This window comes from Schistocerca americana, chromosome 3, assembly GCF_021461395.2.
Source record: "Schistocerca americana isolate TAMUIC-IGC-003095 chromosome 3, iqSchAmer2.1, whole genome shotgun sequence".
In the NCBI taxonomy this organism is placed as follows: Eukaryota; Metazoa; Arthropoda; class Insecta; order Orthoptera; family Acrididae; genus Schistocerca; species Schistocerca americana.
Window position 1 is genome coordinate 223,845,650 of NC_060121.1, and position 26,377 is coordinate 223,872,026.

A 26,377-nucleotide genomic window follows, 5' to 3' on the forward strand; every position below is an offset into this window, starting at 1 on the left:
GGGAAAGATTTGTCTGATGTGATAGAAGAAACAGCAGTGTAGAAGAGGTAGGGGGTCCAGTATTAGAATCAGAGTTTAAGAAAACTTCGGAGGATTTAAGATCAAATAAGGCATAAGGGATGAATAACATTCCATCAGAATTTCTAAAATCATTTGGGGAAGCGGCATCTAAACGACTATTCACGTTGACGTGTAGAATATATGAGTCTAGCGACATACCATCTCACTTTCGGAAAAATATCATCCACACAATTCCAAACACTGCAAGAGCTTACAAGTGCGAGTATTATAGCACCATCAGCTTAACAGCTAATCCCTCAAAGTTACTTACAACGATAATATACAGAAGAATGGAAAAGAAAATTGAGTATGTGTTTGATGACGATCGGTTTGGCTTTAGGGAAGGTAAAGGCACGAGTGAGGCAATTCTGACTTTGCGGTTGATAATGGAAACAAGAAAAATCAAGACACGTTCATAGGATATGTCGTCCTGGAAAAAGCGTTCGACAATGTAAAATGGTACAAATGTTCGAAATTTTGAGAAAAGTAGGGTAAGTGATAGGGAGAGACGGGTAATATGCACTATGTACAAGAGCCAAGAAGGAAGAGTGAGAGTGGAAGACTAAGAACGAAGTGCTCGGATTAAAAAAAGGTGCAAGACAGGAATGTAGTCTTCCACCTCTACTGTTCAATCTGTACAGCGAAGAAGCAATGACGGAAATAAAATAATGGGTCAAGAGTGAAATTAATATTCAGGATGAAAGGATGTCAATGATAAGTTTCACTGATGTCATTGCTATCTTGAGTGAAAGTGAAGAAGAATTACAGGTTCTTTTGCATGGAATGCACAGTCTGAGTACAGAATGTAGATTTAGAGTAAATCGAAGAAAGATGAAAGTAATGGGAAGTAGCAAAAATGAGAACGGCGACGATCTTATCATCAGTATTGGTGATCACGAAATAGATGAAGTTAAGAAATTCTGTTACCTAGGCAGCAAAATAATGATGGACAGAGCAAGGAGGACATAAAAAGCACACTAGCCACACTAGCGCTGGCAAAAAGGGCATTTCTGGTGTAGAGAACTCTACTAACATCAAACAAAAACCCCATTTTGAGGAAGAAATTCCTGAGAACGTATGACAGAATTTTATAATAGTGAATCATGGACTGTGGGAAAACCGGAACAGAAGAGAATTGAAATATTTGAGATGTGAAGCTGCAGACGAATGTTGAAAATTTGGTGGACTGATAAGTTAAGAAATGAGGAGGTTCTACGCAGAATCGGAGAGGAATGGAACATGTGAAAACACTGTCAGTGATAAGGGACAGGATGGTAGGACATCTGTTAAGACCTAAGGGAATGACTTCCATGGTATTAGAGGATGCTGTAGAGGAAAAAAGCTGTAGAGGAAGACAGAGACCGCAATACATCGCGCATATACTTGAGGACGTAGGTTGCAAGTGCTACTCTGAGGTCAAGAGGTTGGCACAGGGGAGGGATACGTGGCGGCCCGCATCAAACCAGTCAAAAGACTGATGACTTAAAAAGAAAAGAAAATGTAATGAGAAAAGCCTTCATGGTGGTATCCGAACTGGGGGACGACGGGTGAGCAATTTAAGATTCACTGGTGACATACGCGGTACGCAGAATCAGAAGTGTAAGTGAAGGAGCTACTGGACAGAGTTAAGAGAGAAAATAAGAAATTTGACTTGTCAGTGAATAAGTAAAAGATCATTATGATTGAGATTCAGTTACTGACGTACTATCAAAATATAAATAAGTTTATTGCTTTGTCTGTATGGACGTGGTGATTCAGACAGAGGGTGGTTCTACACAGAAAATCGGCGTAGAATTTTTCTGAGTAGCGATGCAGTAAACAAATAGAACACTTTATTCCCTTCTGTAAAACAGCACACCTTCTTGTGTAATCTGTAGTCACTACGTACAAACTTTCTTGTGAGGAATGACTGTAGGAGGTTTTCAATATGCTGTGCATTTATACTGACAGGGAAGGCATACTTCTGTCCAACGTCTTTGCACACACTGAAAAACTCAAGGTTGGTCACGCATGCGCTGACAGGCATTGATGACGTGTTCCTGTAGTGCCTGTACATCATTAACATTAACTAGGCAAAAATTTCAGGTGTTTCCACAACCAAAAATCCAAAGAATTAAAACTGAGAGAAAGAGCTGGCCAACGCGTAAGGTGTTCCCGAACATTTCGGCTGGTGCTCCATCGTGCATCAATCACATCTCCAGCCGCTATTTGGATCGTACTCTTTCTAACAGGACAAGCAGGTCGTCTGTTAGGAACTCAGTATACCTTGCACCGGCCAACGTGTTTGGTAGTACGTAGAGCTTGCAATAAAAAAGGTGTTTTTCGTAGTAGTGCGTATGAACAAGCGCTCATCGCTATTAAGGTATACATTTTAGAGCCCTTGTTTACTAGACATTTTTGTCTTGTTTCGGTCCTTACTACCACCTTTCAAAATGGGGATTTTTTAACACTCTTATGTATATATTTTTTAATCTTCTGAACTAGTTGCCACGGTTTTCCATAGCCATTAGACAGAAAACTTTACATACTCATTGTGGATGAGATTGGAAGTTCACTGAGGCTTTTTGCAGATGATGCTGTGGTGTATCGAGAGGTTGTAACAATGGAAAATTGTACTGAAATGCAGGAGGATCTGCAGCGAATTGACGCATGGTGCAGGGAATGGCAATTGAATCTCAATGTAGACAAGTGTAATGTGCTGCGAATACATAGAAAGATAGTTCCCTTATCATTTAGCTACAAAATAGCAGGTCAGCAACTGGAAGCAGTTAATTCCATAAATTATCTGGGAGTACGCATTAGGAGTGATTTAAAATGGAATGATCATATTAAGTTGATCGTCGGTAAAGCAGATGACAGACTGAGATTCATTGGAAGAATCCTAAGGAAATGCAATCTGAAAACAAAGGAAGTGGGTTACAGTACGATTGTTCGCCCACTGCTTGAATACTGCTCAACAGTGTGGGATCCGTACCAGACAGGGTTGATAGAAGAGGTAGAGAAGATCCAACGGAGAGTAGCGCGATTCGTTACAGGATCATTTAGTAATCGCGAAAGCGTTACGGAGATGATAGATGAACTCCAGTGGAAGACTCTGCAGGAGAGACGCTCAGTAGCTCGGTACGGGCTTTTGTTAAAGTTTCGGAGAACATACCTTCACCGAAGAGTCAAGCAGTATATTGCTCCCTCCTACGTATATCTCGCGAAGAGACTATGAGGATAAAATCAGAGAGATTAGAGTCCACACAGAAGCATACCGACAATCCTTCTTTCCACGAACAATACGAGACTGGAATAGAAGGGAGAACCGATAGAGGTACTCAGGGTACCCTCCGCCACACACCGTCAGGTGGCTTGCGGAGTATGGATGTAGATGTAGCCAAATAAATAAATAATAGTTAAATGTTTAAAGAAACTTATATTAGGAAAAGAACGTTACAAATGACACCATTTGCATACATACTGTCCCTCAAGTTCTATGCACTTGGTCTACCTTTTGACAACTTTCCTAATTTCGTCGCTAAAACGCATTGTCGCATCGCCTGAATCTTGGCCCATCTCCGCAACTTCATCAGCCGACGAAAACTTAGATTCCCACATTTAATCAGAACAAAAATGTGAAATTCACTTAGCCCTAGGTCAGGGCTTTACGATGGGTGCTCCAGCGGCTTAAAACCAAAATTATGAATACACTGCATTGTGTTCCCAGCTGTATAAGCGTGGCGTTTACCCAGAAGCAAAATTACGCGCTTTGAAAGCTTCCTTCTCCTCTGCGGTTTGAGTTTGGGTTTACATCTCGAAGTAGTGTTTGACCCCTAATAGCGAAGTGCATCAGCGGTGGGCCTTTTATATTGCCTTCATCAACTTTTTTACCGAAGCTCGGCTTTCGTTCTATTTTGCTTTAGATGAATAAGGATGTTCGTACGCCATGCTCTACAACTTAAATCTGTTGTTCATAGTGATGGATCCACGTCTCATCAGCGGTTCCTGTGCGACTAAGAATTTCGTCTGTTTACTCTTCAAGATGCCTTAAATGTGATTTCGATATTTCCAGGGCTTCCTGCAAGTGACTTCTGGCAAATTAAAACTCTGTGCCAGACCGGCACTCGAAACTAGAACCTCGCCTTTCGCGAGCAATGTTCTTACCGGCTGAATTATTCAGATACGACTCACAACCCGCCCTCACAGTTTTACTCACGCAGGTACTTCTACGTTCTGAACTTCACAGAAGCTCTCCTGCGAAACTGTGTGAGTCGCGCTTCTGGAAGATAAGACGTGCAGGGAAGTGACTTACACAAAGCCCAGAAAATTGCCTACAGAATGCATCCCTCGCTCTGGCAGGCAGAGCGAAAATTCATTCAGGAAACAGTCTCAGACCACGCGATAACGCCCGGGCATTCTGTCACCTTCTGTCTACAGTTTATTTTGAATGCAGTAGACTGGTTTCTCGTTACTGCTTCCCCAGCCGTTGCCAGCTTTCCGAAACTTCGAGCCGCCAGGTCTCATTGAAGCAGCTCCTCCATTCGTACGAGACTGAGTACATCCTGTTTATACCTACTGCTACGGTAACGTCCCTGGTAGTACCAGGAATTGAACCTGGTTCCTATGCGTGGCAGTCAACTCACTGACCACTCAGGCGCGCAGACGGACATGTTAACTAACAACAGAGAGAACATTTTCTAAGCAATCCAAGATTTCTTTAAGTATTTGGACAGTTGAGAAATGAAATTTGGAAATTTGTGGTAACTGCTGAAGTCATGGGTCCCTAAGCCTACACACTACTTAATCTAACTTAAACTAACTTACGCTATGCACAATACACACACACACACACACACACACACACACACACACACACACACACATGCCCGAGGGAGGACTCGAACCTCAGACGGGGGAAGCCGCACGGATCGTGACAAGGTGTCCTAGATAGCGCGGCTACCTCGGGCGGCAGTTGGGAAATGAATCGGAGGTCCAGGTGCTTATTAATGAAAATCATGAATTTATCGATGTAGTGTCAGATTATGTTTATAGAACCATTCGAGATGCGGAGAAAGGGAAGGAAACTGTAACATGACTATGCTACAGTAGAAGTGATTAAATTCGGAGAATATACATATTTATTTGTTGTCCGACAAATGGAACATCTTGGCGAAGATTCTGCAACGTTGGTATTGGTTTTGAGGAAATGTCAGCACCAGTTGTACTTTGGTTGTTTTTTTTTTTTTTTTTTTTTAACCATGATCAGTTTCGGCCCCCAAGGCAATTATCTAGTGGTATCTGTCAGGCGTTTTCATTGTCCTGTACCTTCTCAGGACGCCTGGAATATGCCACTGGATAATGGCCTTGGGGGCCGAAGCTGGTTGTGGCTTAAAATAAAAACCAAAGTGCAAGTGATGATGACATTTTCTTCAAAAACGTTTACACACGTGAAATTCCAAAATGATTTCCATATTGTCTGTGTAACAAGATAAGTTCCCAAACTTGAGGAAAAAATTCTGCATTTATTCTCGTCCACAAACACATGGATGCATGGCCTTTAATATAAGCTAAACGAAAATTTATACTGTTATCCGTTTAGTGTTGTTTGAAGTTATCTGTTACCTGAAATTTAGTTGCGAAATCAAGGATAATGTCCTAAGAATTTGTGTAACGATTATACAATTATCAGCACGCTTATGAAGTGGCGTTTCCTTCTGGCAGATTTGCTGTCTGAAGCTCTGCGAAATTACTCCCTGCTTCCCGACGTCCCGCTGCTAAGTTCGTCGCAGGCCGTAACTCCACGAGAAATTACATTTTTTGCAGTAGAACATTCTGATGCAAGGACATCACTCTAGACTGGAATATGATAGTATTTATCCGACCAACGAAAACCTCAAAAATGGGAACACATTGGCGACGAGTGAAAATCCTCCCAGAAGAGTTCTAACCGTGCGTAGACTCGTGGATTTTCTACGAAAGTCCACTCATCCGATGTGCAACACACCTAGATTCATATACGTAATATCACTTGAAATAAAATCGTAGTTACCCTCTCAAATAAAATAAGAATGTATTTTTCAGTATTCTTCTTTACGGTGTGAATTAGAGTTTCTATTTAACTTATTTGGACGTCATTAGTTCAATAACTTTTACTGTGCAAAAAATTCACAAGATGGCTGTCTTGCAACAATATAGTCAGCTACTTTCATACGAAGATCAGTCTTCGACCATAAATAGAATAGACTGGTCCTGACGTCATTTTCGTGGCTCCAACATCCCTGGGCTGAAGTCACGTGAATGTTGGCAAAACATGGTTGTTTCGTGTTGCGCTTATGGCTGTACTCAGCGTTTTGTCGGGGGAAATGGCATTACATTTCACGTGTAAGTGTTTCTATTACAGTGCAAATGCGTTCGTTGAAATCTGTTGAAATGACCTTTATATGTTTTTTACACTTGAAATAGAGTATCACATAAATTAAAGTGTTGAATGTGATGCCTGTAAAGTCAGACTCATATTACATTTTGGAAAATATCTGTGATAATTCGGTTACAGAAGTAAGTATAATTGTTTCTCGTTCCTAGTCATAGGTTCCCTAAGGATGAAAACCGAAGACAGCTTTGGATACAGGCCCTGAAACGGAAAAACCTTAACCCATCTGCACATACGCGCGTTTGCTCGAAGCACTTTGCGGAGAAGTGTTTTGATAAGTTAGTTATTATTCACAATGTATATTTATAATTTATACAGGGTGTTACGAAAAGGTACGGCCAAACTTTCGGGAAACATTCCTCACACACAGAGGAAGAAAATATGTTATGTGGACATGTGTCCGGAAACGCTTACTTTCCATGTTAGAGCTCATTTTATTACTTCTCTTCAAATCACATTAATCATGGAATGGAAACACACAGCAACAGAACGTACCAGCGTGACTTCAAACACTTTGTTACAGGAAATGTTCAAAATGTCCTCCGTTAGCGAGGATACATGCATCCACCCTCCGTCGCATGGAATCCCTGATGCGCTGATGCAGCCCTGGAGAATAGCGCATTGTATCACAGCCGTCCACAATACGAGAACGAAGAGTCTCTACAAAATGGTTCAAATGGCTCTGAGCACTATGGGACTCAACTGCTGAGGTCATTAGTCCCCTAGAACTTAGAACTAGTTAAACCTAACTAACCTAAAGACATCACAAACATCCATGCCCGAGGCAGGATTCGAACCTGTGACCGTAGCGGTCTTGCGGTTCCAGACTGCAGCGCCTTTAACCGCACGGCCACTTCGGCCGGCAAAGAGTCTCTACATTTGGTACCAGTGTTGCGTAGACAAGAGCTTTCAAATGCCCCCATAAATGAAAGTCAAGAGGGTTGAGGTCAGGAGAGCGTGGAGGCCATGGAATTGGTCCGCCTCTACCAATCCATCGGTCGCCGAATCTGTTGTTGAGAAGTGTACGAACACTTCGAATGGAATGTGCAGGAGCTCCATCGTGCATGAACCACATGTTGTGTCGTACTTGTAAAGGCACATGTTCTAGCAGCGCAGGTAGAGTATCCAGTATGAAATCATGATAACGTGCTCCATTGAGCGTAGGTGGAAGAAACTAAAATGAGCTCTAACATGGAAATTAAGCGTTTCCGGACACATGTCCACATAACATCTTTTCTTTATTTGTGTGTGAGGAATGTTTCCTGAAAGTTTGGCCGTACCTTTTTGTAACACCTTGTATTTACAGCGTCTGTCATTTTTAAACCTAGGCTCCAAAATTATTTTCTGAAACTTCAAAGTCTCACCTTTCATCTAAAATATCATTTTTTTAAGTGATAGTTTAAACTTTTGTAAAAATAGTGGGAACTGAACCTTTGAAGTGCACCTAAAATTGATACTCTAAAATGGACCTGCTCCTAAAGTCGACAATTTTGGCACCTGTAGTTGACATAATTCCCATATCCAGTTTTCTTTTATAAGTGACTAGAGCTCAAAACGCGGCGAATCCAATGTTTAAAGTTTTGACACGAGCCCACTCTTACTGTTTAAAAGAATTTTAACGACATTTTACTTTAATTGGTAGTTCATAGTAATTTCGTCCCGCTGCCCACCAGAGTGGCGTTCGATGCATTTGTTAGATTTTATAAATGGTTCTGTGAACAAATTCAGGTCAAATGTAGTTCTGGCATAATTTTTCGCAAATAAAAAAGTAATTTTTGTTGGAAGCGTTTGGCAGTCAATTGAGAAATGTGGGGAAAATACGATACAAACATAGGATGGCAGACCGCTGATTTGAAATCCCGCCACGTTTTGCCAACAGTCACGTGGTTTATGTTGGAGCCACACCAGCCCTGTAGCTTCTGCACAGCAAGGCCAGTCTACTACTATCTATGGTCTAAGAGATCAGTACACGTCTGTCTAGTGGATAATTAATATCTGAGTGAGTCGTTTCGTTTCCTTCATAGAGTAAATATCTCTGTAGTGAGCACTCACATGCGCAGAACAGATTTTGTGTTGTCGACATACATTGCCGGCCTGGTCACGTGATCTCGGGACGTCGTGTGTTTGTTCGTATAGCGCCCTGTGTATTTAGAATGTCACTACATTCCTAGTACAGACGGATTCTTTTCGTACGTGTCGTGGATTATTTATATATGTTGCGCAGACATTTTAACAGTCTCCATTTGATACCGGGAATAAACCAGCTACGTAACTTTAAAGGGCAAGTGATATTACATTCAGCTTCTTTGCGATAGGTGTCATAGTTCAGATGCACTCGATTTTTGGTAGTTTTTGGTATGATACCGCACTTTATAGTATTACAGAGCCTGAAGTACATTTTTGCAGTGATAGTCCTGCAAAACGACTTGACAGTATGTTAGTACTTTCGCACGAATTTACCACACATTAGCGATAATATCCCTGTTAATTCGTCCTTTTTTCTTGTATTTCTGCGTATTTATTTTCTCGTTTTTGCTACCTAAAGCACAATTTTTCTTACTGGTGGCACTTTGAGGTATTTATTTAACGCATTTTAAGTACTTGCTCCCAGTTCATTAAATAAATAGTAGACTGAGTAATCTATGTATATAATTGACAAGTCACTGATAAATGCATGAAGGATAGTATTTACTGAAACAACTAACCTTTCCCTTTCCTGTTCCACTAGCAAATTTACGAGAGGAAGCGATTGTTTGTAAGCTTTTGTACGAGCCGTAATATCTGTTATATAGTCATAAAATCGTAACAAAAATAGGTCTACAGAATCAAGTCTTAATTATAATGCGTCTCGAAATTTTTAAACGTATACAGTGTCTCTTACTAAAACGAAAACTATAATTAGAGCTATATGGAATGTACCCATGGAATGTTACTATCCCTCCTTTCACATATTTTTCTTTGCAGCCGTAGCAACAACAGTAATTCACCGTCGCTATTACACTATCAACAAATGGTGAAACACAACAAAAACTCTTGGTATTATAAACTTCAAACGCTGCAGAAAGCACACAAGCAAAGCGAAGTCCCGAGATCACGTGATAATCCTGGTTTAATGTTGACAACATGCGCAGAACGCAATGCTCACTCCAGAGATATTTACTCTATGGTTTCCTTCACTGCTTATTTGCAACGTCCAGAGAGAAGTGCTACGCGCCTTAGAGCACGTATCTTCTCTCTCTCGCAGTCACAAATCAAAGATCTCCGTTATGTAAAATTTTCTGTTATTTGAAATTTCTTTTATTATTAAGTAATAAAATATTCACAATCATTGAATGATCATACAATAAATAAATAAGCAAGTAACGGTCAGGAACGTGCAAAAAGTTCTATAACAACAGCTAATTATTTAAATGAATTCCTCTTCTTCAGATGAATTATTTTTGTCTGCATCATCATCATCATCATCATCGTCAGTTTCAGAGAGATACGATTCTTTGATACCGATTTGCTTTACTAGGTTTATTGTAATTTAATATGCGTTGCAGCATTTCCCTTCCAACCTCCAGCCACAGCGTATTATTAATAAAGCAGTTAAAAGATTTAACTTCATTCTACTCCTCAGCTTGTTTTTTATTACATTCATACTGCAAAATAGTCTCTTAACATCGGCATTGGAATGAGGCAGTATTAGGAGAGTAATCGCAAAAGTCGCAAATTCTTTAGGTCTGGATTCCACTTGAGCATCTTTGAAATGTAATACTTCATGCCAAAATTTTTTTGTATCTTTGGTCTCATTCAAGTTCAACAAATGAATTTGTCGCCACTGATCATCCACTCTTGCTATAAATTCTATAATTTTATTGAACTGAGCCATTATATCAGCTAGATTTTATTTGGTGTGATTGCATGTTCAACACTTACTCTGGAAATTTTCTTCATCAACGTCAAATTTTCTGGTAACCTGTTTTTTATTTCTTGAATCAGACTTACTATAAATGTTATGCACCGATTACGCTACATTTCTTCGTCTTCCCGTGGTAATCCTTTTTCTCTCATTTAAACCAACTATTTTTAAAGCGGAATCCAAGATAACATCTTCGATCGAAGAAATCACGAATATTTTGAGTAAAAATATTAGTTTTATTTATAGGAACGTAATTTTGCGACAGGTATATCTGTCAGGTTAGTCAGATCATCAAAAAATTTAGTGTGATCGGTATCTTTCGAGTCGAACATTTTGTTGACACTGTTTATTTCAATTGCTATTGTATATAAAAATGAATACAAGTATATGCGTAATTAATCTCGTTCGGATACATAGCGTTCAATAACTCAGCCGTGTGATACCTTTCGCGGACATTAGCTACGGAAAAAGTGTTTCTAGCTCTGAACATTGCGTGTATATTCTTGATACAGCGGATTCTATTGATAACCACCTTGGCCGGCATGCTTGAACTAGTTTTGTTTTGTGTAACTTCTTATAAAGAGATTGTCTGGAAGAGGAGTGAATAAACCAGTCGTGTGTCTCCTTAATTAAAAACTCCAAATTTCTCGGTAAAAATTCTTTCGCAGCAGTTGAAACAGCCAGTTTTAAGGAATGGCACAAGCAACGTAATAAAATCAGGCGTGATACCTTTTCTTTCAATTTCGTAAATCCTTCATTATTTATTCCAGTCATGACAGAGGTATTATCTGTACCAATGTCCATTACATTTTCAAGTCGCAAATCTAATCGTTGAAGTGTCGTCTTTATAGCAGAGGCGATAGCTTCAGTACTACACTCGTGCGGTTCAGCAAGGTCAAGGTATGTAGGTACTATTTTTTGGTGTAATTTACTGTAATAAACTATAATCAATTCCAAATGTTTATGTACAGCAATATCAGTAGATTCATCAATTAATAAGCTAAACGAAATCTTGTTTTGGAACGTCAGTAAAATGCGCTGGTAACATGTTTTTTATTACTGAGGTGCATTAGGTTCGGTGCAGCTGAACCTTTTCGGTATCTGTTTCATGACTGTGATTAATTACTTCTCCCAAACAGTGGACACCCTTATATTATTATTTATTACTGAGGTGCATTAGGTTCGGTGCAGCTGAACCTTTTCGATATCTGTTTCATGACTGAGATTAATTACCTCTCCCAAACAGTGGACACCCTTATATTATTATGCATGGCTGTGAATAATGAAAGTCTTGCTTCTTCCTTTTTTTTTATTTCCAATGGGCTCTGACTTAAAAGCGATTTTAGGCTGCATAGTTGCAACCTGCAACAATTTACTTAGTCAAAGAGGGGTCAAAGATGTAAAACTGGTCAGTGAATGACTAATCAGTTTAAAAAAAATGTTGCTTTTCTTTTTGTTTTGTAGATGCTTGCTTCTGTGACATCCCATGAAACTTCATATCTCCACAGAGACTCCTTAAAACTGTTCCACAAAATTTGCACTTCGCTACCTGACCCTTAGTACTTTCCGTAACTTGAATCCAATCTTTTAAATGTGGATCTTGAAGCTAAGAACCCCGAAACTTGTGCGTATATTGTGGTTTCGGCGTAGTTATCAAGTCGTGAAGTAATACCATACACCGAGAATCACAGTTGTGCAGTGCACACGAGGAACGACGACAGTCGAGTTACCTTTTCTGCGCATCTGACGTGGCGTACCCTGCGTGAGCCAACAAGCGCTCAGTGGTTATCCGAAGCGACAATGAAAGAAGTGAGTACCCATTGTTTGAAACCGGTTGCTGCACTCCCTGCACCTGCACAAGCCGCATTCGTTCGTGAAATGAACTGCAGTATAAGTACGTGCTACTAAATACTGTTCATTCTATAGGGGATCCCCGCATGTAGCCTATCGAGTTTGATGTCACATAGTAATGCCACATTGTAATGCATGAGTGCTGTAACTTCCTGACAATTAAAACTGTGTGCCGGACCGAGACTCGAACTCGGGAGCTTTGCTTTTCGCGGGCAAGTACTCTGCTTACCTAGCTCAGCTGGTAGGGCACTTGCCCGCGAAAGGCAAAGGCCCCGAGTTCGAGTCTCGGTCCGGCACACAGTTTTAATCTGCCAGGAAGTTTCGTATCAGCACACACTCCGCTGCGAGTGAAAATCTCATTCTGGAAACATCCCCCAGGCTGTGGCTAAGCCGTGTTGCCGCAATAGCCTTTCTTCCAGGAGTGCTAGTTCTGCAAGGTTCGCAGAATAGCTTGTGTGAAGTTTACAGGTAGAAGACGAGATACTGGTAGAAGTAAATCTGTGAGGACGGGCGTGAGTCGTGCTTGGGTAGCTCAGTGGTAGAGCACTTGCCCGCGAACGGCAAAGGTCCCGAGTTCGAGTCTCGGTCCGGCACACACTTTTAATCTGTCAGGAAGTTTCATATCAGCGCACAGTTCGCTGCAGAGTGAAAATCTCATTCATGAGTGCTGTCTTCGCAGTAAAAGTTAAATCCTCCGGAAATCAGGTAAAGTAGAAATAACGTATTTCGAAACATGTAAATAGCTAAGTGATTAAGAGATCGCATTTTCAGTAACTGAAACGGAATTGTACTAAACGACTATAATATCCACCAGCCACTGGAAACAATATTTCACCACTAAAAGGAGGGTAGAAACCACGAGTTTCAGTGGAAAATACACTAAGTCGGCAACACTACAACACTACATGCTGGTGGACATTGCGTAGCACGACGCAGCCACTGCATAACTGGATTACACGCCTAGCCAGGCCGCGACAATAATAAAATTTGTGTGTCTGAATTCCTAAGGGACCAAACTGCGGAGGTCATCGGTCCCTATACTTATACATTACTTAAACCAACTTACGAGCCGGCCGTTGTGGCCGAGCGGTTCGAGGCACTTCAGTCCGGAACCGTGCTGCTGCCTCGGGCATGGATGTGTGTGATGTCCTTAGGTTAGTTAAGTTTAAGTAGTTCTAAGTTCTAGGGGACTGATGACCTCAGATGTTAAATCCCATAGTGCATAGAGCCATTTGAACCATTTGAACTAACTTATGCCAAAATAATAAATGTCGTGTGACTAGGACCTCCCGTCCGGTAGACCTTTTGCCGGGTGCAAGTCTTTCGATTTGACGCCACTTTGCGACTTGCGCGTCAATGGAAATGAAATGATGATGATTAGGACAACACAACACCCAATCCCTGTGGAGAGAAAATCTCCGATCCAGCCGGGAATCGAACCCGGGCGCTTAGGATTGACATTCTGCTGCGTCGTTGGATTTGGTCGTTGCGGACGCCACATGACATCCGGTAAAGTTCGCTTGTCGATGCCTCCACTCAGTTTTTTATTACAGAGGCCGACCAGCTCTCTGACCGAACACGCTGAGCTACCGTGCCGGCTAACACTCATCTACCGGGGACGGACAATTATGCCAAGAACAACTCACACCCCGATGCTCGAGGGAAGACTCGAACTTCAGGCGGGAGGGGCCGCGCAATCCGTAACATAGCGCCTCAAACCGCACGGCCACTCCTCGCTGCGCGCGACAATAATAATAAAGGCTCTCCCTGTGCTGGAATCACATGAAGTCATGTGAGCACAAGACGTAGACACCGTGACATATGGAGGCTTGGATCGATCCAGGAGGCATGCAGGGATAGTGTAAAGGGTTAAAGCGCGTGTTAAGCGCGAAATCTGGGTTGGAGTCCCTGTACGGCACAAATTTTAATTTGTCGCAAATAAATTGTACAGCTGATGTCTCAGTTTGCGATCAAAAGTGAAGGTGCAGACGTTATAAGGTTTCGTTCACCTCTCCGGAGTTCAGCTTCGATCAAGACATTCGCGCGCAGAGTCGGAGTCGACGAGGGAACGCACTCTGCTGCAGCCCCGCCTCGGATTACACGGCCCCAGCCGCCGTTCCTCCGCACCCCCGTGCCGGCGCTTCCGGAAGGCGCGGCGCGGCCCCGCCTACGCCCCCGAGTTTAAAAACGCGGAGATGCGGCCGTGAGCGGGGGTTGCGCCGGCGGACTAGGCGCCGCGCGCGGGGCGCAGATAGCCGGCCGCGCCCCCACATACGTGCCGCGGCAGCGCGCCGCCGACTTAAAAACCGCCCTGTGTACCCAGACGGCCGGCGCGCCCTTTAAAAGATTCCGTGTTCTATCGCGCGCCCGCTGCATGAGCCCGGCGCGGCGCGGACCGCCGCTGTCTCGGCTCGTCAGCGTCCCGAGGCGTCGCTGCGGCCCTTATTGGGTTATTCCGCCGTCCCGTAATACGGCTCCTTTTCTCCGCGCTGATGAGGCGCGCCACAAAGGGTCCGACCGCGTTAAAAGAACTGGAAATGAGGACGCCCGCCGTCTGGCGTGGGGGAACTACTACACTCATTCCCACGCGGTCCTCCTCCTCCTCCTGTCTTACTCCAGACGCCCGCGCCTGATTAGAAGGGTCCAATCTGAGGCGCCGTCTGAGCGAGTCAAATCACGCTTTTCGTGTAATGGAATAAATCTGTAGCTATCGTGCCAGATTACTTGATGTTTGTTTCCTTTTTCCGCGCCGAGGACATTCCTGCAGAATAGAAAATACCTAGCTGCTTCTCAGCACTGTCCAAAAAGTGCAAATTCGCTTACGTTCAACGTACAACATCGCCAAGTGAATAATTTACCTAGCTATCCCCCATGATTATTCTACGAAGGACATTCGAAAAGAATACAAGACTTTTTTCTCGGCCAATTTCAGCTGCAAAAAAAAAATAAAAAAATAGTTATACATCGTGGATATTCCCGTTTCAGCCCATCCTAACAAGGGAACCTCCCCATCGCAACCCCCTCAGATTTAGTTATAAGTTGGCACAGTGGATAGGCCTTGAAAAACTGAACACAGATCAATCGAGAAAACAGGACGAAGTTATGTAGAACTATGAAAGAAAATTAGCAAAATATCCAAACTGAGTAGTCCATGCGCAAGATAGACAACATCAAGGATAGTGGGAGCTCAGGAGCGCCGTGGTCCCGTGGTTAGCGTGAGCAGCTGCAGAACGAGAGGTCCCAGGTTCAGGTCTTCCCTCGCGTGAAAAGTTTACTTTCTTTATTTTCGCAAAGTTATGATCTGCCCGTTCGTTCATTGACGTCTCTGTTCACTGTAATAAGTTTAGTGTCTGTGTTTTGCGACCACACCGCAAAACCGTGCGATTAGTAGACGAAAGGACGTGCCTCTCCAATGGGAACCGAAAACATTTGATCGCAAGGTCATAGGTCAACCGCTTCTTCCACAAGAAAACACGTCTGATATATTCTATAAGACACTGGTGACAGCATGTCCGTCACATGACAGGAATATGTTGTCGACACACCTAACTTGTACACTTGGCGAATGGGTAAAAAGATGCTTCTACCTTGCCCGATTTAGGTTTTCTTGTGGATATGATAATCACTCCCAAGAAAGTGATAAAAACATGAGTTTGACACATAAACTGCAACAAATGAATGCAACAGTTTCACAGTCGCACAGTTTTCCCTGTGCTCTGTCAAAACATATGTTTTTAACGTTTTCAATTTTTTCTGTGTGTAGACCGTCAAATCCTGCATATGTCCGAGCAAATTTGAACATGTCCTTGAATTTTGGAGAGCGAAGTTGATTATGTGTGAGTGCCTGAACTTTGATAATTGACACACGATCACGTAAACAATACTGCTCTGTGTACCTGTGCAGCTTCGCAAAATAATTGTCTGAAAACAAAAAATTAAACTTTTCACTTGAGGGAAGACTTGAACCAAGGACCTCTCGTTCCGCAGCTGCTCACGCTTACCACGGGACCACGGCGCTCCTGAGCTCCCACTATCCTTGATGTTGGCTATCTTGGACTACTCACTTTGTATATTTTGCTTATTTTTTTCATAGTTCCACACAACTTCTTCCTGTTTTCTCGAGTGATCTGTGTTCACTTTTTCAAGACGTATCCACTGTGCCAACTTATAACTAAATCTGAGGGGGGTGCGATGGGGAGGTTCCCTTGTAAGAAATTTTGGTCTTATGTCAAAGCGGTAGGTGGATCAAAACAAAATGTCCAGACACTCTGTGACCAGAATGGTACTGAAACAGAGGATGACAGACTAAAGGCCGAAATACTAAATGTCTTTTTCCAAAGCTGTTTCACAGAGGAAAACTGCACTGTAGTTCCTTCTCTAGATTGTCGCACAGATATCGAAATAGACGATAGAGGGATGGAGGAACGATTAAAATCGCTCAAAAGAGTAAAGGCCGCTGAACCTGATGGGATACCAGTTCGATTTTACACAGAGTACGCGAAGGAACTTGCCCTCCTTCTTGCAGCGGTGTACCGTAGGTCTCTAGAAAAGCGTAGTGTTCCAAAGGATTGGAAAAGGGCACAAGTCATCCCCGTTTTGAAGAAGGGACGTCGAACAGATGTGCAGAACTATAGAACTATATCTCTAACGCCGATCAGTTGCAGAATTTTGGAACACGTATTATGTTCGGCTATAATGACTTTTCTGGAGACTAGAAATCTACTCTGTAGGAATTATCATGAGTTTCGAAAAAGATCATCGTGTGAAACCCAGCTCGCGCTATTCGCCCACGAGACAGAGGGCAATAGACACGGGTTCCCAGGTAGGTGCCGTGTTTCTTGACTTCCGTAAGGCGTTCGATACAGTTCCTCACAGTCGTTTAATGAACAAAATAAAGGCGTATGTACTATCAGACCAAATGTGTTCAAATGGCTCTGAGCACTATGGGACTTAACATCTGAGGTCATCAGTCCCCTAGAACTTAGAACTAATTAAACCTAACTAACCTAAGGACATCACACACATCCATGCCCGAGGCAGGATTCGAACCTGCGATCGTAGCGGTAGTGCGGTTCCAGATTGAAGCGCCTAGAACCGCTACCAATTGTGTGATTGGATTGAAGAGCTCCTAGATAACAAAACGCAGCATGTCATTCTCAATGGAGAGAAGTCTTCCGAAGTAAGAGTGATTTCAGGTGTGCCGCAGGGCAGTGTCGTAGGACCGTTGCTATTCACAATACACATAAATACTGAGGCTTTTGCGGATGATGCTGTGGTATATCGAGAGGTTGTAACAACGGAAAATTGAATTGAAATGCAGGAGGATCTGCAATGAATTGACGCATGGTGCAGGGAATGGCAATTGAATCTCAACGTAGACAAATGTAATGTGCTGCGAATACATAGAAAGAAAGATCCTTTATCATTTAGCTACAATATAGCAGGTCAACAATTGGAAGCATTTAATTCCATAAATTATCTGAGAGTAAGCATTAGAAGTGATTTAAAATGAAATGATCATATAAAGTTGATCGTCGGTAAAGCAGATGCCAGACTGAGATTCATTGGAAGAATCCTAAGGAAATGCAATCCGAAAACAAACGAAGTAGGTTACAGTACGCTTGATCGCCCACTGCTTGAATACTGCTCAGCAGTGTGGTATCCGTACCAGACAGGGTTGATAGAAGAGATAGAGAAGATCCAACGGAGAGCAGCACGCTTCGTTACGGGACCATTTAGTAATCGCGAAAGCGTTACGGAGATGATAGATGAAATCCAGTGGAAGACTCTGCAGGAGAGACGCTTAGTAGCTCGGTACGGGCTTTTGTTGAAGTTTCGACAACATATCTTCACCAAGGAGTCAAGCAGTATATTGCTCCCTCCTACGTATATCTCGCGAAGAGACCATGAGGATAAAATCAGAGAGATTAGAGCCCATACAGAAGCATATCGGCAATCTTTCTTTCCACGAACAATACGAGACTGGAATAGAAGGGAGAACCGATAGAGGTACTCAAAGTACCCTCCGCCACACACCGTCAGGTGGCTTGCGGAGTATGGATGTAGATGTAGTTTGATTAAGTTCCCACTGGTGGCGTCGCTATACATTGTCTTTCAAAACGGCATCTGTAACGGAGGTGCTTTCCGAGCAGATAACTGTCATTGAGTTTCTTTTGCGGAAAACCAGAGCATTGCAGATATCCATAGGCGTTTGCAGAATGTATCTGGACACATGGCAGTGAACAAAAGCACGGCGAGTCGTTGGGCGAGCGGTTTGTCATCATCGCAACAAGATCGCGCAAACCTGTTCGATCTGCAGCCTACCGCCCAGCGGCACAGAGGATGACAGACTAAAGGCCGAAATACTAAATTTCATTTTCCAAAGCTGTTTCACAGAGGAAGACTGCACTGTAGTTCTTTCTCTAGATTGTCGCACAGATGAGAAAACTGGACTTCTCTGTTGGTAGTCCTGACACAATGTTCCATCAGTTGGTGCCTTTTCTCACTGTCAGTCTTTTTTTCCTTGTCGTCATTGTCATACACTCTGTCTCTCATTATCACTGGCTGTCGCGCCCACTTTCAGTCTCCACTTTCTCTGTATTTCTAATTCCCCCCCCCCCCCCCCCCCAATCATACACATACTCCCGCACGTCTCCTTCACTCCTGCCAAGCACTGTTCTGTCCTGTCAATTATATTCCACAGTCACTCTACCTTTCTCTTTCTTTTACACTGCCATTGTCTCCTCTCTTTCTCTAACACAACCACTGTCTACTATCTTCCAGTATTTATTGTATTGTATGTTAATCGGGGGCCTAGAAACGACGGAGAGGCTCCGTCCGCGCCGCAGCCGCAGCGGTCCGCAAATCCACGACGACTACCGCAGTCCACTTCACCCCTCCGTCGCGTCACACCGAACCACTCTTTCAGGGTTATTGTGCGGTTCGGTCCCCGGTGCCCCCCCGCCCCCGCCCAAGGGAACGTCTCACACCAGACGAGTGTTAACCCTATGTTTGCTTGGTAGAGTAATGGTGGTGTACACGCACGTGGAGAACTTGTGTGCGCAGCAATCGCCGACATGAAGTAGCTAAGCCGGAATAAGGGGAACCAGCCCGCATTCGCCGAGGCAGATGGAAAACCGCCTAAAAACCATCCACAGAGTGGCCAGCTCACCGGACCTCGACAGAAGTCCGCCGGACGGATTCGTGCTGGGGACCAGGCGCTCTTTCCCACTTCGGAAAGCAGTGCGTTAGACCGAACGGCTAACCGGGCAGGCTCCAGTATTTATTAATTTTCCGTTTATTTGCCACTGCCACAGTCTTCTTCTCTCTCAGCATAAAAAAGCCCTAACACGTTCGCACTCCAAAATTTTGGGGAAAATTTTTCAAGGTGCTGAGGAAGGCAGAATGAGGTAGTTGTAATTTATTCATGTGGAACTGAAATAACGCAAAATTGCTTTTACACTACAGACCAGATTTTACGTGTAAAAAGATTTTACATGTGCTTCAGTACCACAACGTGGGGTTCTCAGATAACGGAGACACTTTTCAGAATATTTCTCCTTGCTATGTCGCATTGTAAATTACGTTTTCGCTTGACAGCGAATTGTATGTTCCTGTTTTAGGTGTACAAGTAGAGTAACTTTGAACCTTTGTATCGCGAAAACGGATCAAGATATGAATATAAAAATTACAACTATTCTCTGTGGATAGCCGTCTCACGATCCGTGGTTGAGTTTTCATAGCCAAAAATTAAGTTTTTGCGTTGTTTCTCGATAAAGGATAAAGATGTTTGAAAACGAGGAGGCAGCTTCCCTAATCCGATGGGACCGATGACCTCGCTGTTTGGTCCCCTCCCCCAAATCAACCAATCAACCATTTAATCTTTATTTACGACAGACTGTTTCGGAATTTATCGCCATTGTCAAGTTCGTCTAGAATGATGTGACATCCATATTACGTCGGTAGCGAACAGTCTTATAACTGAAACTTCCTGGCAGATTAAAACTGTGTGCCCGACCGAGACTCGAACTCGGGACCTGTCTCCGCTATATCCTTTCTTTCAGGAGTGCTAGTTCTGCAAGTTTCGCAGGAGAGCTTCTGTAAAGTTTGGAAGGTAGGAGACGAGATACTGGCAGAAGTAAAGCTGTGAGTACCGGGCGTGAGTCGTGCTTCGGTAGCTCAGTTGGTAGAGCACTTGCCCGCGAAAGGCAAAGGTCCCGAGTTCGAGTCTCGGTCGGGCACACAGTTTTAATCTGCCAGGAAGTTTCATATCAGCGCACACTCCGCTGCAGAGTGAAAATCTCATTCTGGAGTCTTATAACTGTCAGGGCTTTGATTAGATGGTAAATGACGTAAATATGACATCATGTTATTCTAGACATACTTGACAAGGCAATAAATGCCGAAACAGCATGTAGTGAATGAAGATTAATTATTAGAAGCAGCTATTCTGGTGGACCTTTTTAATAAGATGAAAGATCGTTGCAGTCTGCCAGGAAACCCTTGTGAGGCTACGGGAAAGCAAGCACCGCGGTGAATCTGCTGTGAGTCTCTGGTCACTCAGGTGTTAGTGGTAACGCAAGGTGATAGATTGGCAAGAGTAGGCGCAATTACTCCATTTATTGGACCGGAAGCTTTCCTATCACTAAGCCGATGGTAAAATCAAAACTACGTAGCTGGATCAGGAAGCAGCGCTTAGAACTTTGGACGAAGATCCCAGAACAAAAACACAGGAAGTTAATGATACCCAAATCATGCTTAAAGAGAAAATCTGTAGCTCCAGGCTTGAACAGGAAGCAAGTTAAATTCGTGCTAACTTTAATGACTGGCCCTGAGATCTTCATGAAACACCAGTACACGATGGGAATAGAGAAAAAGCCCTTAAGTGCAGACTGTGTAGTGAGGCGGATGAAACTGTACCGCATTTATTCTTCCAGTGCTTCGCACTGGTGGCTAGAAGATAAAAGTATTTGCGTCGTTAATTCCTGAAGAAATTGTGCTTAACGGAGATCTAGTAGATATAGTCCTACTACTGCTTTAGGGTACTGGTTGGATTTACTAAAATGGCAGGGGAAGAGACCGCACAATAAACGAAGTTTCGGTGTGGACAACAGGGGGCTAGGACCACTGTTGTTTTGTCTCACTGGTTAAATCAAATCAAAATCCTATTATTTACTAATATGGTATCTGTTTTTTCGGACATGTCCGAAAGAACAGATACCATCGGTGACCAAGCAGATCGTTAGAATGAAATTACAATGAAATGACACCCGTAGCCGCTTACAGGCGTTGACATACGTCAACGGGGACAGATGAAAATGTGTGCCCCGACCGGGACTCGAACCCGGGATCTCCTGCTTACGTGGCAGACGCTCTATGCATCTTAGCCACCGAAGACACAGAGGATAGTGCGACTGCAGGGATTTATCTCTGGCACGCCTCCCGCGAAACCCACATTCTCAACGTATTGTCCCGCACTACATTCGTAGTGCTCCCGTAAATATATAGTTAAAGCTCACCGGCCACTTGACCATCTTCCTCTTCTGTGCGAATGCACAAAAGTGCCCGAACTCTTACGGGAACCGGCAACGCGCTGCGAGTAATGAGTATAATGGGCGGGGGCACTACGAATGTAGTGCGGGGCAATACGTTGAGAATGTGGATTTCGCGGGAGGCGTGCCAGAGATAAATCCCTGCAATCGCGCTATCCTCTGTGTCCTCGGTGGCTCAGATGGATAGAGCGTCTGTCATGTAAGCAGGAGATCCCGGGTTCGAGTCCCGGTCGGGGCACACAATTTCATCTGTCCCCGTTGATGTATGTCAATTCCTGTAAGTAGCTAAGGGTGTCATTTCATTGTAAAATCCTCTTAGCTTCGTCTTTTGTATTACTTTCTACGTTTTTCATAAAAACACTTGTCATATGCAGTGAGAAGAAATCTAATGCGATACTACAATTTCCATGTCCTCGGGAAGACTTTTTGACGTGTAAGATATCAAGTGTCCAGAAGAAATCAGTGGTAGTCCTCCTGTAAGATGTTAACTAGGAAGGAATTGAGTCTACCCCTAAAATAATTCCAGTATTTTGGAATTCCCTCCTCCGCAAAAGCTTGTGAACAAATGTCACTGAAGCCTGCGCTGAGGAAGTGCTAATGTTTACTGTACGACCAGTCGTTGATCTCACGTATGTGAAGTGGTACCAACCGCATGGAGGGTAATTTTCATTTCGGCCACACGACCAGTAGGGAACGCACGGCGCGTGGAGAATTGAGGGAGGAGCAAAGTCGCGGTGATATAAAAGTAAATTCCCGTCCAAATAGGTACGGCTCGAGGGGTGTCTCATCAGGGCCCTTTTTCCGTTTCGCAAATGTCTAGATTCATGAAGCCACCCTCCACATTTCCTTCGTTTCCATCCAATCATTCGCGCCCGCGTCTGCCTCCTGCGCCCTCCCCCACCCCCTTCTCTTCCACCACCCACACCCCTGCCCCACCCCTTGCCCCCTGCCGGTTGTGTGCTCTCTTTCTCTTGCCCCTTGCCCTTTTCATCCCCCACCCCGCAGAATTCGACCCCGTCCCTCCCACTCCATTACCCACCTCTTCGGTCCTCGCGAGCGAAAAATGTTGCCTTTAACATTGACGAGCAGCCGCACACGGCGCCCATGTTCGCCAAGGCAGTGAGCACTGCTGAGGTGTCACTGTGTTTCGCTAGGAATCGCGCACGTACTGATACTGATATTGACAGTTTTTAAATATTTCGTGTCTACGCGACGGTCACCAAAGCTGCAACAGCATGTTCCGTTTGTATCAATGCCGAATGTGCCATTTAAAATGTTTCTGAAATGAATTTTTCACTCTGCACCGCTTCAACGCTGCAAGTCTTTTTCTTTTTTTTTTTTTTTTTGCTGAAACTGTGTCTTGCCAGTTTATATATCCAGGCATGCACCAAAGCCCAACTCAGTGCACTCTGTGCTTTCTCTCTCCTCCTTTACTGTCTCGACTTAGTCTCTCCGTTGTAAGTTGTTTCACACTAGAGCCCCATGAAGACAAGTTGGAAACTTGTGGCCAGAATGAATCTCATATTTCAGCGGCGAAGTGTACGCTGTGTTGTAGGCTCAGTTGATAAAGGACATTGCCCGCAACGCCAAAAGTCGCTGCAACATACAGAACTTCCTTGTCGGCAGATTTCTTTAAAAAATTACCATTCCTTTTGTGGAAACAGAGGGCGGGCGATTTTGGATGACGTCTAGGTGTTTATACAGGGTGCTCCATTGATCGAGACCGGACCAAATATCTCACGAAATAAGTATCAAACGAAAAAACTACAAAGAACGAAACTCCTCTAGCTTGAAGGGAGAAACCAGATGGCGCTATGGTTGGCCCGCTAGATGACGGTGCCATAGGTCAAACGGATATCGACTGCGTTTTTTTAAATAGTACGTGTAGTACATAAAGAAACATGAATGTTTTAGTTGGACCACTTTTTTCGCTTTGTGATAGATGGCGCTGTAATAGTCACAAACGAATAAACGTGTAAGTACGTGGTATCTCGTAACATTCCGCCAGTGTGGACGGTATTTGCTTCGTGACACATTACACGTGATAAAATGGACCGTTTACCAATTACTGAAAAGGTCGATATCGTGTTGATGTATGGCTATTGTGATCAAAATGCCCAACGGGCGTGTGCTATGTATGCTGCTCGGTATCCTGGACGACATCATCCAAGTGTCCGGACCGTTCGCCGGATAGTTACGTTATTTAAGGAAACAGTAAGTGCTCAGCCACATGTGAAATGTCAACCACGACCTGCAACAAATGATGATGCCCAAGTAGGTGTTTTAGCTGCTGTCGCGGCTAATCCGCACATCAGTGGCAGACAAATTGCGTGAGAATCGGGAATCTCAAAAACGTCGGTGTTGAGAAGGCTACATCAACATCGATTGCACCCGTACTATATTTCTATGCCCCAGGAATTGCATGACTTTGAACGTTGTGTACAGTTCTTCCACTGGGCACAAGAGAAATTACGGGAAAGTGACAGATTTTTTGCACGCGTTCTATTTAGCGACGAAGCGTCATTCACCAACAGCGGTAACATAAACCGGCATAATATTCACTACTGGGCAACGGAAAATCCACGATGGCTGCGACAAGTGGAACATCAGTGACCTTGGCAGGTTAATGTATGGTGCGGCATTATGGGAGGAAGGATAATTTGCCACCATTTTATAGATAGCAATCTAAATGGCGCAATGTATGCTGATTTCCTACTAAATATTCTACCGATGTTACTACAAGATGTTTCACTGCATGGCAGAATGCCGATGTACTTCATACATGACGGATGTCCGGCACATAGCTCGCGTGCAGTTGAAGCGGTATTGAATAGCATATTTCATGACAGGTGGTTAGTCGTCGAAGCACCGTACCATGGCCAGCACGTTCACCAGATATGACGTCCCCGGATTTCTTTCTGTGGGGAAAGTTGAAGGATATTTGCTATCGTGATCCACCGACAACGCCTGACAACATGCGTCAGCGCATTGTCAATGCGTGTGCGAACATTACGGAAGGCGAAGTACTCGCTGTTGAGAGGAACGTCGTTACACGTATTGCCAAATGCATTGGTTGACGGACGTCATTTTGAGCATTAGTTGCATTACCGGTATTTATAGGTAATCACGCTGTAACAGCATGCGTTCTCAGAAATGATAAGTTTACAAAGGTACATGTATCAGATTGGAACAACCGAAATAAAATGTTCAAACGTACCTACGTTCTGTATTTTAATTTAAAAAACCTACCTGTTACCAACTGTTGGTCTACAATTGTGAGCCATACGTTTGTGACTATTACAGCGCCATCTATCACAAAGCGAAAAAAGTGGTCCAACTAAAACATTCATATTTCTTTACGTACTACACGAATATGTAATAAAAATGTGGGTTCCTATTTTTTTTTAAAACGCAGTTGATATCCGTTTGACCTATGGCAGCGCCATCTAGCGGGCCAACCATAGCGCCATCTGGTTTCCCCCTTCAAGCTCGACAAGTTTCGTTGTTTGCAGTTTTTTCGTTTGACGCTTATTTCGTGAGATATTTGGCCCGATCGCGATCTGTGGACCACCCTGCATATGGGAACATTTCACTGGTCACACAAGTTATGGGATAGTGATATGCACATATATGGATGGCGGTTGCATCACGTACACAAGATATAAAAGGTCCTTGCATTGGCGGAGCTGTCGTTTGTACTCAGATGATTAACGTTAAAAATGTTTCCGACGTGATTATGGCCCACGACGGGAATTAACAGACTTTGAAAGCGAAATGGTAGATGGGCTATAACCATGGACCATTCCATTTCGGAAATCACTAAGGAATTCAGTATTTCAAGGTCTACAGTGTCAATTGACGACCGAGAGCAGCGGCTTATGCGTAGAGTTGTCAGAGCTAAGTGACAAGCAACATTATGTGTAATAACCGCAGAAGTCAATGTTGGACGTACGCCGAACGTATCCGTTAGAACGGTGCGGCGAAATTTGGAGTTAATGGCTTCGGCAGCAGACGACTGGCGCGAGTGCCGTTGCTAAAAGCACGACGTCACCTTCAGTGTCTCTCCTGGGCTCCTGGTATATGGGTCGGACCCAACACGACTGAAAAACTGTAACCATGTCTGGTAAGTCCCGATTTCAGTTGGTAAGAGCTGATAGTAGGGTTCGAGCACGGCGCAGACCTCACGAAGTCATGGCACCAGTTTGTCAACGATGCACTGTGCAGGCTGATGGTGGCTTCATAATGGTGTGGCCTGTGTTCGATAAATGACCCAGGTTGTCAACAGGTCACTGTGCAGGCTGATGGTGGTTCCATAATGGTGTGGGCTGTGTTTACATGGAATGGAAAGAGTCTCCTGGTCCAACTGAACCGGTCATTGACTGGAAATGGTTATGTTCTGCTACTTGGAGACCAGTTACAGCCATCAAGGACTCCATGTTCCAAAAAACGATGGAATTTTTGTGGATGACAATGCACCACTTCACTAGGCCACAGTTGTTAGCGATTGGTTTGAAAAACCTCCTGGACAATCCGAGCAACTGATTTGGCCACCCATATCGCCCGACATGAACACCATCGAACATTTATGGACGGCTATAG

General features: G+C 43.7%; 1 protein-coding gene and 1 non-coding gene across 2 annotated transcripts in view; both read left to right on the forward strand.

Annotated features, from left to right (window-relative positions):
* Positions 1–26,377, forward strand: part of LOC124605985 (protein-L-histidine N-pros-methyltransferase-like) — a 304,349-nt gene that overhangs the window by 60,252 nt on the left and 217,720 nt on the right. The window lies entirely within an intron of this gene.
* Positions 21,943–22,016, forward strand: Trnat-ugu. The gene has a single exon. It is a non-coding gene; the product is annotated as a tRNA-Thr (tRNA).